This window comes from Lolium rigidum, chromosome 6 (genome assembly GCF_022539505.1).
Source record: "Lolium rigidum isolate FL_2022 chromosome 6, APGP_CSIRO_Lrig_0.1, whole genome shotgun sequence".
NCBI classification, from domain to species: Eukaryota; Viridiplantae; Streptophyta; class Magnoliopsida; order Poales; family Poaceae; genus Lolium; species Lolium rigidum.
This window is the reverse complement of record NC_061513.1, coordinates 326299408-326313318: the sequence shown is the minus strand read 5'-3', so window position 1 is coordinate 326313318 and position 13911 is coordinate 326299408.

The following is a 13911-nucleotide window of genomic DNA, read 5'->3' as shown; positions in this document are numbered from 1 at the left end:
GCCAAAAAACTATTATAGGCCTAAAATTGACAAAGCCCTTAGCACCACTATGGATGATGGAACATCTAAGATACCTATTGATGTTGATGCTTCATCTCTTGATAACACTTGATTCACACTTTCGCGCCTAGCTGAAAGGCGTTAAAGAAAAGCGCTTATGGGAGACAACCCATTATTTTAGTTACGCACTTTGTTTTATATTTGAGTCTTGGAAGTTGTTACTACTGTAGCAACCTCTCCTTATCTTTATTTTATTGCATTGTTGTGCCAAGTAAAGTCTTTGATAGTAAAGTCAATACTAGATTTGGATTACTGCGCAGAAACAGATTTCTTGCTGTCACGAATTTCAATATGCCTCTCTCGTAGGTAACTCAGAAAAATCTGCCAATTTACGTGCGTAATCCTCGGATATGTACGCAACTTTCATTCAATTTGGGCATTTTCATCTGAGCAAGTCTGGTGCCTCAAAAAATTCGTCTTTACGGACTGTTCTATTTTGACAGATTCTGCCTTTTATTTCGCATTGCCTATTTTGCTATGTTTGATGGATTTCTTTGTTCCATTAACTTTCAGTAGCTTTGTGCAATGTCCAGAAGTGTTAAGAATGATTATGTCACCTCTGAATATATGAATTATGCACTCGACCCTCTAATGAGTTTGTTTTGAGTTTGGTGTGGAGGAAGTTTTCAAGGGTCAAGAGAGGAGGATGATACAATATGATCAAGAAGAGTGAAAAGTCAAAGCTTGGGGATGCCCCCGTGGTTCATCCCTGCATATTTTAAGAAGACCCAAGCGTCTAAGCTTGGGGATGCCCAAGGCATCCCTTCTTCATCGACAACTTATCGAGTCACCTCTAGTGAAACTATATTTTTATTCCGTCACATCTTATGTGCTTTACTTGGAGCGTCTGTTTGTTTTTGTGTTTGTTTTTGTTTGAATAAGATCGGATCCTAGCATTCTTTGTTTGGGAGAGAGACACGCTCCGCTGTTTCGTATGAACAAATATGTTCTTAGCTTTATCTTTAGTGTTCATTGCGAAAGTTGGACTATTTCATTCATTGTTATATGGTTGGAAACGGAAAATGCCGCATGTGGTAAATGGTTTAATGTCTTGAATAATGTGATACTTGGCAATTGTTGTGCTCATATAGATCGTGTTTAAGCTCTTGCATCATGTACCTTATACTCATTAATGAATAACTACATAGAGCTTGTTAAAATTTGGTTTGCATGATTGATCTCTAGAGTCTAGATATTTTCTGGTTAAGGTGTTTGAACAACAAGGAGACAATGTAAAGTCTTATAATAGTTACAATATGTTCATATGTGAGCTTTGCTGCACCTTTTATACTTGAGTTTGCTTCAAACAACCTTGCTAGCCTAGCCTTGTATTGAGAGGAATTCTTCTCGTGCATCCAAATCCTTGAGCCAAATACTATGCCATTTGTGTTCACCATACCTACCTACTACATGGTATTTCTCCGCCATTCCAAAGTACATTACTTGAGTGCTACCTTTAAAATTTCTATTCTTTGTCTTTACAATATATAGCTCATGGGACAAATAGCCTTAAAAACTATTGTGGTGAAGAATATGTACTTATGTGTCTTATTTCTTAATAAGTTGCTTGTTGAGCGGTAACCATGTTTCTGGGACGCCATCAACTTTTACCTTTGTTCAATATCATGTGAGTTGCTATGCATGTTCGTCTTGTCTGAAGTAAGGGAGATTTTCATGATCAAATGGTTTGAGTATGCATAATGTTAGAGAAGAACATTGGGCCGCTAACTAAAGCCATGAATCATGGTGGAAGTTTCAGTTTGGACAACTAATCCACAATCTCTTATGAGAATACTATCTGTTGTTGAATGCTTATGCATTAAAGAGGAGTCCATTATCTGTTGTCTATGTTGTCCCGGTATGGATGTCTAAGTTGAGAATAATCAAAAGCGAGAAATCCAATGCGAACTTTCTCCTTAGACCTTTGTAAAGGCGGCATAGAGGTACCCCTTTGTGACACTTGGTTGAAACATATGCTATGCAATGATAATCCGTGTTAATCCAAGCTAATTAGGACAAGGTGCGAGCACTATTGCTATAATATGCATGAGGCTTGCAATTTATAAGATATCTTATACATAACACATATGCTTTATTGCTACCGTTGACAAAATTGTTTCTTGTTTTCAAAATGAAAAGCTCTAGCACAAATATAGTAATCCATGCTTCCCTCTGCGAAGGGCCATTCTTCTACTTTATTGTTGAGTCAGTTTACCTATTATTTCTATCCCAGAAGCAAACACTTGTGTCAACTGTGTGCATTGATTCTTACATGTTTACCTATTGCACTTGTTATATTACTTTGTGTTGACAATTATGAATGAGATAAATATGTTGAAGTTGAAAGCAACCGCTGAAACTTATATCTTCCTTTGTGTTGCTTCAATGCCTTTACTTTGAATTTATTGCTTTATGAGTAACTCTTATGCAAGTCTTATTGATGCTTGTCTTGAAAGTATTATTCATGAAAAGTATTTGCTATATGATTCATTTGTTTACTCATTATCTTCATCATTGCTTCGAATCGCTGCATTCATCTCATATGCTTTACAATAGTATGATCAAGATTATGATAGCATGTCACTTCAGAAATTATCTTTGTTATCGTTTACCTACTCGAGGGCGGGTAGGAACTAAGCTTGAGGATGCTTGATACGTCCCAAACGTATCTATAATTTCTTATGTTCCATGCTACTTTTATGATGATACTCACATGTTTTATGCACATTATATGTCATTATTATACATTTTCCAAGCACTAACCTATTGACGAGATGCCGAAGAGCCGCTGTCGTTTTTTGCTGTTTTTGGTTTCAGAGATCCTAGTAAGGAAATATTCTCGGAATTGGACGAAATCAACGCCCAGGATCTTATTTTTCCACGAAGCTTCCAGAAGTCCGGAGGAGAAACGAAGTGGGGCGATGAGGCGCCCACACAACAGGGCGGCGCGGCCAAGGCTTGGGCCGCGCGGCCCTGGCGTGTGGGGCCCTCGTGGAGCCCCCTGACCTACCCTTCCGCCTACTTAAGCCTTCGTCGATAATAACCCCAGTACCGAGAGCCACGATACGGAAAACCTTCCAGAGACACCGCCGCCGCCAATCCCATCTCGGGGGATTCAGGAGATCGCCTCCGGCACCCTGCCGGAGAGGGGAATCATCTCCCGGAGGTCTCTTCATCGCCATGATCGCCTCCGGATCGATGTGTGAGTAGTCCACCCCTGGACTATGGGTCCATAGCAGATAGCTAGATGGTTGTCTTCTCCTCATTGTGCTATCATGTTAGATCTTGTGAGCTGCCTATCATGATCAAGATCATCTATTTGTAATCCTACATGTTGTGTTTGTTGGGATCCGATGAATATTGAATACTATGTCAAGTTGATTATCAATCTATCATATATGTTATTTATGTTCTTGCATGCTCTCCGTTGCTAGTAGAGGCTCGGCCAAGTTGATACTTGTGACTCCAAGAGGGAGTATTTATGCTCGATAGTGGGTTCATGTCTCCATTAAATCCGGGACGGTGATAGAAAGTTCTAAGGTTGTGGATGTGCTTGTTGCCACTAGGGATAAAACATCGATGCTTTGTCTAAGGATATTTGTGTTGATTACATTACGCACCATACTTAATGCAATTGTCTCGTTGTTTACAACTTAATACCGGAGGGGGTTCGGATGATAACTCTGAAGGTGGACTTTTTAGGCATAGATGCATGCTTGGATAGCGGTCTATGTACTTTGTCGTAATGCCACGATTGAATCTCATAGTACTCATCATGATATATGTATGTGCATTGTTATGCCTTCTTTATTTGTCAATTGCCCAACCGTAATTTGTTCACCCAACATCTCGTTTATCTTATGGGAGAGACACCACTAGTGAACTGTGGACCCCGGTCCTATTCTTTACATCTGAAATACAATCTATCGCAATTGTTCTTTACTTGTTCTTCGCAAACAATCATCATCATCCACACTATACATCTAATCCTTTGTTTACAAGCAAGCCGGTGAGATTGACAACCTCACTCGTTACGTTGGGGCAAAGTACTGTGATTGTGTTGTGCGGGTTCCACGTTGGCGCCGGAATCCCTGGTGTTGCGCCGCACTACACTCCGCCACCATCAACCTTCAACGTGCTTCTTGGCTCCTACTGGTTCGATAACCTTGGTTTCTTACTGAGGGAAAACTTACTGCTGTGCACATCACACCTTCCTCTTGGGGTTCCCAACGGACGTGTGTCTCACGCGCATCAGTGTGGTTCTTACTTCGCCCAAGGGAGATCATCTCTGGTATGTTTTACAAGTGCACTTCAGAGCATCAAACAATGTCGCTGAGTACGAGGCTCTGATTCATGGGCTCAAAGTCGCAAAAGAAATCGGTGCACACCGGATCATTTGCTATGGAGATTCTGATCTTCGGTGCAACGAGTGTTCGGAGATTGGGACGCAAAAGATGCCAACATGGCCTCATACCGGTTTCACGTACAAACGATTGCCGGCTTCTTCGAAGGTTGTGAGTTTCACCATGTGCCGCGCGCGGAAAACGAAGCCGCGGACACTCTCTCTAAGCTAGGTTTCTCCCGGCAGGAAATTCCTCCCGGAGTGGCTTTCGCTCACCTAAGGACTCCATCGATCAAACCGAGTCCGGAATCAGAGTCAATTTTTGTACCGGAGTCACACGTTGTGCCAATGGATATTGACGAAGGAAACCCGGGGACTGTTCCGGTAAACCCGGGGACTGCAGTGTCGAAATCGGAAGAAGCTATGCTGGTGGACAGTATGGAGGTAGATGCACCGGTATTCCTAGTCCGAGAAGCACCAACTTGGACTGAACCTATTAAGGAATTCCTGATCAACGGCACCTTGCTGGCTGACGAAAACGAATCGAGAAGGATCCAGAGAAGATCTAAGGCCTACACTATCATCAATGGTGAGGTATACAAAAGAAGTGTTACCGGTGTCCTCCAGAGGTGCGTGGAGCCGGAAGAGGGAAAGGAAATGCTGGTAGAGATTCACCAAGGAGAATGTGGGCACCATGCTTCATCAAGGGCTCTGGTGGCAAAAGTCTTCAGGCACGGTTTCTATTGGCCCACAGCTTTGGAAAACGCTGAGGATTTGGTACGAAAGTGCAACGGCTGCCAGCGGTACGCCAAGCAAAATCATACCCCAGCGTCTGGTCTCAAAACTATACCGTTGACTTGGCCATTTGCTGTTTGGTGCCTTGATATGGTTGGTCCATTTAAAACCGCAAGGGGCAATATGACACATGTACTGGTAATGGTGGATAAGTTCACCAAATGGTTGGAAGTGAAGCCTATCGCAAAGTGTGATGGGCATACGGCTGTGAAATTCTTAAAGGATGTGATCTTGCGGTATGGCTACCCGCATAGCATCATCACTGAAAATGGCACAAACTTTGCTCAAGGTGAGTTCAAAAGGTTTTGTGAGGATAACAATATCCGGTTGGATTTGTGCTCCGTAGCACACCCGCAAGGCAATGGCCAGGTTGAAAGGACAAATGCTCTGGTGCTTTCCGGTATCAAGCCAAGGCTGATCGAACCGCTTGAAAGGTCACCAGGATGTTGGCTAGATGAGCTACCATCCGTACTGTGGAGCATCCGGACAACACCAAACCGGTCTACCGGATACATCCCGTTCTTCATGGTTTATGGGGCGGAAGCCGTAATCCCAACCGATATCATTCACGATTCACCAAGGGTTCAACTCTATACCGAAGAGGAGGTAAAAGAGGCTCGAGAAAACGATGTGGACTTGCTCGAAGAAGCAAGAGAGCTGGCTTTGGCAAGAACAGCCATATACCAGCAGAACCTCAGACGCTATCATAGCCGGAAGGTTAACCCGAGGGTTTTCCGGGAAGGAGATCTGGTGTTACGCCTAGTGCAGCGCACTGAGGGACGCCACAAGCTCTCACCTCCGTGGGAAGGACCTTTCATTGTGAGCAAGGCACTGCACAATGATGCCTACTACTTGATCGACGCACAGGAATCGAAGCAAGGCAAGGCGGACAGGTCAGGAGAGGAAACCAAACGCCCATGGAACATAGCACTACTGCGCCCTTTCTATACCTGAAGTTGTGTTGTAAGGAGTTCTTTTTTGTACCTTATGAGTTATGAATAAAATACACCGGCACCTCGAATGAATCTCGGGGACTGCCTCTACCAAAAATTGCATGTAATATGTCTATTTTTTCAGTTTACCGGTTGTTGGTGAACATTTTTTTCTTTCCGGTTTAGTAACGTGCTAAACCTACCGGAGTCTTCGACTTTGCTGTTGTCCGCAAACCGGCTTCATGGCAAGCAAGATAAACCGGTAGGAACTAAGCACGTGAAACACGAAGAGGATGAATGGGAACAATCAATCCGGAAAAATATAACTAACCCCGGTTGTACCGGTTTTTTGTGAAAATTTCGAATTATCTCTAAGTTCAAGAAAGTGCTTACTTGGCGAAAGAACTTTGTGACTCATACGCCAAAAAACCCAGAGAGGTAGGCAGAGGCAAAGCAAAAGAACCAAGTATGCATCGGATTGGATGCCGAAACAATTCCGGAATCTTCACAGTGCAAGATCAAAGCAAACGATATGCAAAAATGATAAGCTAGCATATGAAACTTAACTTAAATGGTTACCGGTAAAGAGATACCGGCATAATTGTTGTAGCACAACCAAAAGGCATAATTGTTTTATCTTACATCTCAAACCCCGGCATACCGGCGTGAAATTTAACGAACTTAAGTCTTTGAGGCAACATGTCTGGTAAAAACAAACAGGAGATTCACGCAACAGGGAGCTAAGCACCGGCCTCAGGGGCTTCCGGGGGAGCAGCGCCCTCTTCGGCGCCCTCATCCTCCTCGTCGGAAATTGCATCCTTGACGTCGGGAGGAGGAGGGATGAAGGTGCGCACGTGGGCGAACTCGGCGATGTGGTAGGCGCGGTCCTGGCGCTTGGCGACGCGAACCGGATCCAGATCAGCAGGCGAGTTGCCACGAAGGGCGTGGAAGGCATCCAAGTCTAGGTCGTCGTACCAGGAGCAGGCGATGCGCAGTGCCGCATCTGCTCCGGCACGAGCCGCAGAGCATTTCCATTCCCGGATCCTCCGGCAGGCGTCCTTGAGACGGTCAGAGAGAAGCGTTACGCTCTCCGGCACAACGTCCTCGGGCCACAGCACCTTACAGATTTCCTTGGCATGATCTGGCAGATCGACTAGGTGCCGGTCCACGGAGCGCATGTGCTGAACCCGGGCGGAGAGCGCGACCAGATGGTCATATGCATCCCAGGGAAGCTCCCGGTCGCGGAAAGACAGCTCTGCCCTGCGCTCCTCCACCTTCTGGTGGGCGTACACCTGGGAGCCCGGAAAGAGACCTACAAGAAGAGAAAGAGGATAAGGACACATCACCGGTTAACATAAGCTTATAAGCAGTAAAGGGAAAGAAGAAAGGCTTACTAAGGAGCAGCCTGTCGGTTTGTACGACCAACCGGTCATAGTCCTTTTGCTCCGTCATGAGGGCAGCAACCTGGTTTTCAGCCGTTTCCCGCGCCTTGATCTGCTTCTCCCGAGCCTTGGTCTGCTCCTCCAGCTCAGCCCGCAGCACCGCGGTGGAGTTCGTGTACTCCTCCAGAGATTCGTTCAGCTTGGCCTCCGCCGCCGCCGGACCTCCGTGAGTTCCCGAGAATGCCGGGATACAGCCGCCTTGAGCTGTTCCTTCAGCTCAGAGAAGTTGGTCCTCTGAACATCCAGAGCTTGCTGGTGCTCCTTGGCGAGCCGCTCCTTTTCAGCTGCAGGACGAAAGGGAAACGTTAACAGAAAAATAACTCCAGTAAAATGGAAAGACGCAAGTCAACCGCAAAGCAAATGATACCTTGGAGCGCGGCAACCTGGGAAGACAGGGCCTCGATGGAGGCTTCCGGAACAGCTGGAGTGCAGAGAGTTTATCAGTACTAAGAAGAAAAGCAACCGGTAAAAAGAAGCCGGAAGAGCAAGAGCTAACCTTGGCATTTGCTGTGGGCCTCGAACAGCTCCCGGTAACCCCACAACAGCTCTTCCAAGAGCTGCTTCCGGGTATCCAGCGTGCTCTATTCAAGTTAAGAAAAGAATCCGGTAAAAACATGCCGGCAGGAAGAAAGGTTTAGCGCTAAGTGCTGCGCTCTTAACCCGAAACTCGGGGACTCGCTATGCCGGTTTTTTGAGTTTCTACTTAAGTTTCGCGCTAAGAACTACGTTCTCAACCCGAAACTCGGGGACTGGGAGGATATATATAATCAGTCTAAATAGAAAACCGGCAAAGATGTAAAAGAGATTGAGGTTTTGCGGCTTACCGTCACGTTGCTGCTGGCATCGTGCCAGGCGTCGTCAAACTCCTTGGCCGTGGGCTGCAACCGGCCAAAATGCTGGACGGTGCTTCGGGGCCGGCACGATCAGCAACCGGCAGCTTGTCCTTCCCCAGGCCGCGGGGCGAAGGGGACAGATCCGCTTGATTCCACCTGTTAGCGAAATCAGCAAGATGCCCCAGTTCCACCCCTCCGCGCGTTAGCTCGGTGATCCGGCCTAGCTGAGCTGAGACCGTTTCTCCAGCCACGACGGCGGCGCGGCCGGTATGCAGCACCAGCAAAGAAGATGAAGGAGCGGGCCCGCCGGTAGTAGCAGCCGGTGGAGGTTTTGGAGCCTTGGAAGGCGCAGGAGCTCCAGGAGCATCCTTTGCTGAGGCAGAGCTTGCCGGCGCGGAAGGATCCGGCGCGGCCTTCGGAGGGGAGGAAGAGATCTTCTTTTTCTTTGGGGCAGAAGGAACCAGAGGTTCCGCCTGCCCGGCGTCTTCGAGGCCGGCGCCGGTGTTGCTGGCGCCGGTGTCTTGAGCTTCTGGAGGGGAGACTAAGTTCTCCTCCGCGCGGTGATCTGAAGGTTTTGGGGCCGCGCGCCCCGTACTTGAGCTGCCCCCCAGGGGGGAGGCAGAAGGTTTGCCGGCACCAGATGGTACCGGACTTGGTTGAGGAGGAGGTGAGGCCATGGGCCTATCCTCAGAGCTTTCTGGCCTCATGCTAGAGGCGCTCTTGGTAATCTTGAGGGCAGGCCTGAAAAGATAAAAGGAAAAAATGATGTTGCGAAAGAGCAACCGGAAAAAGAGAGTCCGGAAACAAAAGAGAATCTGGAAGCAAAAAGACAAGACAAAAAGTGAAATCGGGAACTTACCCGGTAGCCACCGGCATCTCTCGAGACCGGCGGCGCTTGGTGGAGACTGTCTTCCCGCCAATAACTTCCTGCCGGGAGCGTTTGCCGGAAGGAGCCTCGCTGGAACCAGCCTCGGGTGCTGGCGCTTTGTTCTTGCGGCTTTGGGGGGTGAGCTTTTCAAGAAACTCAGCCCCAACCTCGGCCTGAAGTGGGGTGGAGTGCTCCACGACCTGTGGGTCGGCGTTGGCTGAGGCAGTGCCTACAGAAAGACGAAAAATGAGAAGGCGAGAGAGCAAAATACCTCAAGCATGGTAACCTCATCATCCGAATCAGAGCCTTTGCCGGAAAACTTACGGGGGCGTGGAGTGTGGGTGCGACCCATCTTCTGCTCTCCCTTAACGTAAGGATCAGCGTCGGCGTCGTCCTCGAAGACCCGGTCCGGCGTATAGGAAGCCGGATGCTCCTGGCCGATCCGGCGGAAGTTCTGAAATACAAAGACATGTTAGAGCAAAATACGTATGGTAACACCGGAAAAAGCTTCCCAAAGATCCCAGAGTCTTACTCGCCGCGGAGAGTTGCGGCGGCTATAAGGGGCCAGCCCGTATTTCCCGCTGGGGCTCAGCGGGTTTTGGCAGATCTGCTTGGCCTTAAGGACCAAGTCAGTAGGGCTCAGCCGGTGGGTTGTGATCCTTGTCGGGTCCATTAGCCCCGACATCTCGCTGATCTTGTGGGCGCGCCGCTGAAGGTGCAGCACCCGACGCGCGAGGAAGGCGCAGACTAAATCCTCTGCGCAGAGGTTGGTCTCTTCCTTGTTAATGTCAATGAAGTCGGAGATCCGGGTGGACTCCTTGTCATCCTTGGGATGGTGGAGCCAATTCTTCATAGAAGGCGGCCCGGGAACATATGCCGGAAGATTGATGAAGTCTTCCGGACCGCCGTTCCGAACGTAGAAAAAGGTCCTCTGCCAGGTCCGGACAGAGTCCAGACCGGAGAGTTTGTAGAAGTTGCTTCCGCCGCGGGGAGACAGAATGCAGCCCCCGCACCGAACAAAGGGCTTGGGCTGAGGAAGTTTCCTATCCTGGATAGAATTCTTCCAAAGATAGTAAAAGAAAGAAAAGTTGTCAACAGAAGGGGTGATACCGCAGTACCCCTCCATGAAGGTGGTGAAGGAAGAAAGATAAAAGATAGCATTGCCCGGAAGATGGTGGGGCTGAAGCTCATACAAGTCCAGAAAACGCCGGAAGAAATCCGACGCAGGAAGGCCTAAGCCGCGCTCAAAATGAGCGGCAAAGACCACAACCTCACCCGGCTGAGGCTCGGGCTGGCGCTCCGCGCCGGGAATCCGGCACCAGACCTCTTCCGGAATCCTGCGGGAGCGGTAGAGCCAGTCGATTTCCGCCTGGGTCACGTCGGAGCCCATCCAGGCTCCTCGCGTGTAGGAGTCCAGATCTACTCCGGCACCTTGGCTGGAGCTGCCGGCCTCTCCTTGGTTACCGGTAGCAGGGGCTGAACTGCCAGTACCAGCCTCGCTCTGGGCGAGATCAGCCTCGAGTCCATCGGAAGAAGATGTGGGGATTACAGTGTGGCGGCTACCGGAAGAAGAATCCGAAAGGAGGTTCTCGGAAGACATTCTCCGGAAGGTTTCAGAATCTACCTAGAAACAGATTTCCCAAGATCAAGCCCCGCGCGAAGATCTACGAGTAAGAAGAAAAGCAAAGGAAAAGAGGAGGTAAATACCCTACCGGCCCAAGAACTGAGAAGCAAACAAGAAAGAGGCAAATGCACATCGGGCCTAACCTGAGGCGACGGAGAAGTTGAGGAAGAAGTTCGCTGGAGGCGTAGCGGGCTCGCTGTCGTCGACGAGGGCTGGCGACGGTGAAGGGCGGAAGCCACCGAAGAAAACTCGAGGCAGCGGCGGCGGAGGAGCGTCAGAAGCTCTCTGAGCGGCGGTGACCTTCGGCGCGGCAGGAGCGACGGCGCGAGTTCGCCTGGAGCGGTGCTCTAACGGCGACCGGCGGCGACTAGAACGCAGAGGGCGAAGAGCTCTGTGCGCTGGGAAAGGGGCCAAGTGCGGAGAGAGGACGAAGAGGAACCGCTCCCCCCTTATAAAGGAGAAAAGAGAAATGGGCCGAAAACCGCTGGGCCACGGCAGTTCGGATCGTGGGCCGCCACGTGGCGCACAGATACACGCGCCAAAAATACAAAGACACAGGAAGGCCACACGGATCCGGAACGGCAGCGCGGATCCGGTGCGGCGCCATAAATGCTGGCATAGAAGACGAACCGAAGTGACCACTGACACTGTCGCGCGCCAGGCACAGTGCGCATGTCACTGATAGGCACATTACTCGAGATATTCTCGACTTCGTCGAGGAGAGGTTTAATGACAAAAGATGCTGGAGAAAATCGGTACAGAGACGTAAGTTCGGCAAGGATGCCGAAGAGTTTGATCCGGATTCCGGAAGGGTTAAACCGGTACCTTGAGAAAGGAGAACCTGGCATGGTCCGTTGGATAGGATCCACCGGACTATACCAGCTTCGGGGACTAATGTTGGGGGGATGACCCCCGGTATGCCAAAGGCATGCCAAAACCGGATGGTTTTAGCCATCAAAGTACCGGTTAAGTATTGTTCCGGATAACAAAGGTTGATTCAGAGAATCATACCGGTATCCCAGGAGGGGGATACCAGAACTAGCTAAGAACATACCGGAACTACCGGAATAGGCTACACTGTAGCACGTCGGCAAAGACCAGTCAAAGATGCTCTCCAGAGCTAGAAGACAAAGATGAGCGAAGCACTTCAGCTTTAATCGAAGCCATGACGCCAAAGGCAGAGGATGACGTAAAAGGTGCCGGAGGATGTCACGGCTTCTGATTAAAGGCTTACCGGCATCACCGGTAGCTAAAGTAGCTTTGTAAAGTAGTTTGTCTAGTCAAAGATCCCATTAGGGTTTCTAGGGTTTCTTCCCCTGTAAGCCACCCACTCCCCTATATAAGGAGAGGGGGCACAGCCCTTCGCGGGCACGTACGAGACAAGTGTTACGCTGTAGCCAGAAACTTGTAACCTCATATGATCAATGAATAGAAAGATCTGAGGAGGAAATAGCTCTCGTGTTCATCATCTTCTACCTCTGGCCAAGGCCAAGTTCTTGAGGAATCCATCCGGAAACCTCTCCATCCATACCAAAAACCCTCCCCCGAATCCTCTAGCGTCCATTCGGCCCCAACTTAAGCCATCCCATGGCATCTGTCTGTTCACCACGACGACAACTTCGCTCTCAGGGCGAGAAGTGCCCTGGTGTTCGTCGGTGACGATGGTCCGTTCTTCGACTTCCCCGCCTTCAGGAAGAGGAGGAAGAGAAGCTAGGACTTGGTGTTTCTACAAGGGCAAGATATGTCGACAACAGGATTACACAAAGGATGCCATCACAAAATAGAAGTCGACAAATACTAAAAACTCGGAAGGATGAAAATTTACCTTGGGGGGGGGGGGGCGTTGGCACCGCTATACGGCTCCACGCGACAGGTGGATGGAACGGCGTCCTTTTTGCTGAGTGAGGAGATTCTTCGGACAAGCTTCTCCAAGTCCTTCACTTCGAGATCTTTGGAGAGCCGGTCGACATCTTCCTCGCCAGCATACATCCAAACGGGGTTCTTGCGAGCCTGCAGAGGCTGAACCCTAATCCTAAGGAAATATGCTGTAATTTGGATACCCGACAGTTCCTTGCCGCGGGTATTTTGAAGTTCATGGATACGGGACATCAGTGCTTCTGTCGCCGTTTTTTCTTCTTCGGTGGTTTCCGCGTCCCAGGATCGGCGGCGAAGAATTTCGGCACCTCCATCGAAAGGAGCAATGTTATACTCCACCGAGTCAGCGCATTCTTCGCGGACATACAACCATCTTCTGCGCCACCCTTGGACTGAGTCGGGGAATTTGACGTCAAAGTACTCGACATCAGAGCGAACGCAAATAACAACACCGCCTATGTTGTAGGCGATGTTGTGGGAGCCATTGTGGCGGAGACAGAAGATGCGTTTCCACAGAGCCCAATTAGGACGGACTCCGAGGAAGCATTCGCAGAGAGTAATGAAAATAGATACATGGAGGATGGAATTGGGAGTCAGCTGATGAAGCTGCAACCCGTACACACAGAGCAGACCGCGGAGGAAATCATGAATGGGGGCAGAGAGGCCGCGGATAAGATGTTCAACGAAACTAACCTGATACTGGATAGGAGGCAACGGATAACTTTCTTCGTTGGGGAAGCGCAGCGCCTCTTTATTCTTCATCAACCCAAGCTTCTTCATCAGGTTGATGTCCTGATTGGAAATCTTGGATCTTTCCCACTCCATCGTTACAAGATCTGGTGCCGCCATCTTGGATTCAGGAGTGCTGTGCCTGGTGAGTCGTGCGCGCGGTGGCATCAACAATGGCATAGGCGTGAGTGAGAGTATGGTTGAGCTCAGGAAGTGTTGGGCGCAATGGGGGATTTGTGGAGAGAGAATAGAGGTGCGGCGCGGCGAAGCGGCGACCAGAGGAGGAAGACGAACTTTTATAGGAAAGCGTGCGAGTCGATGCACCGTTGGATGGAGTAGTTATGAACTTGATGGATTACACGTGGCCTAAAGGGTAAAATTGTATTTTCGCGAGGATGGAACTGGACAGGC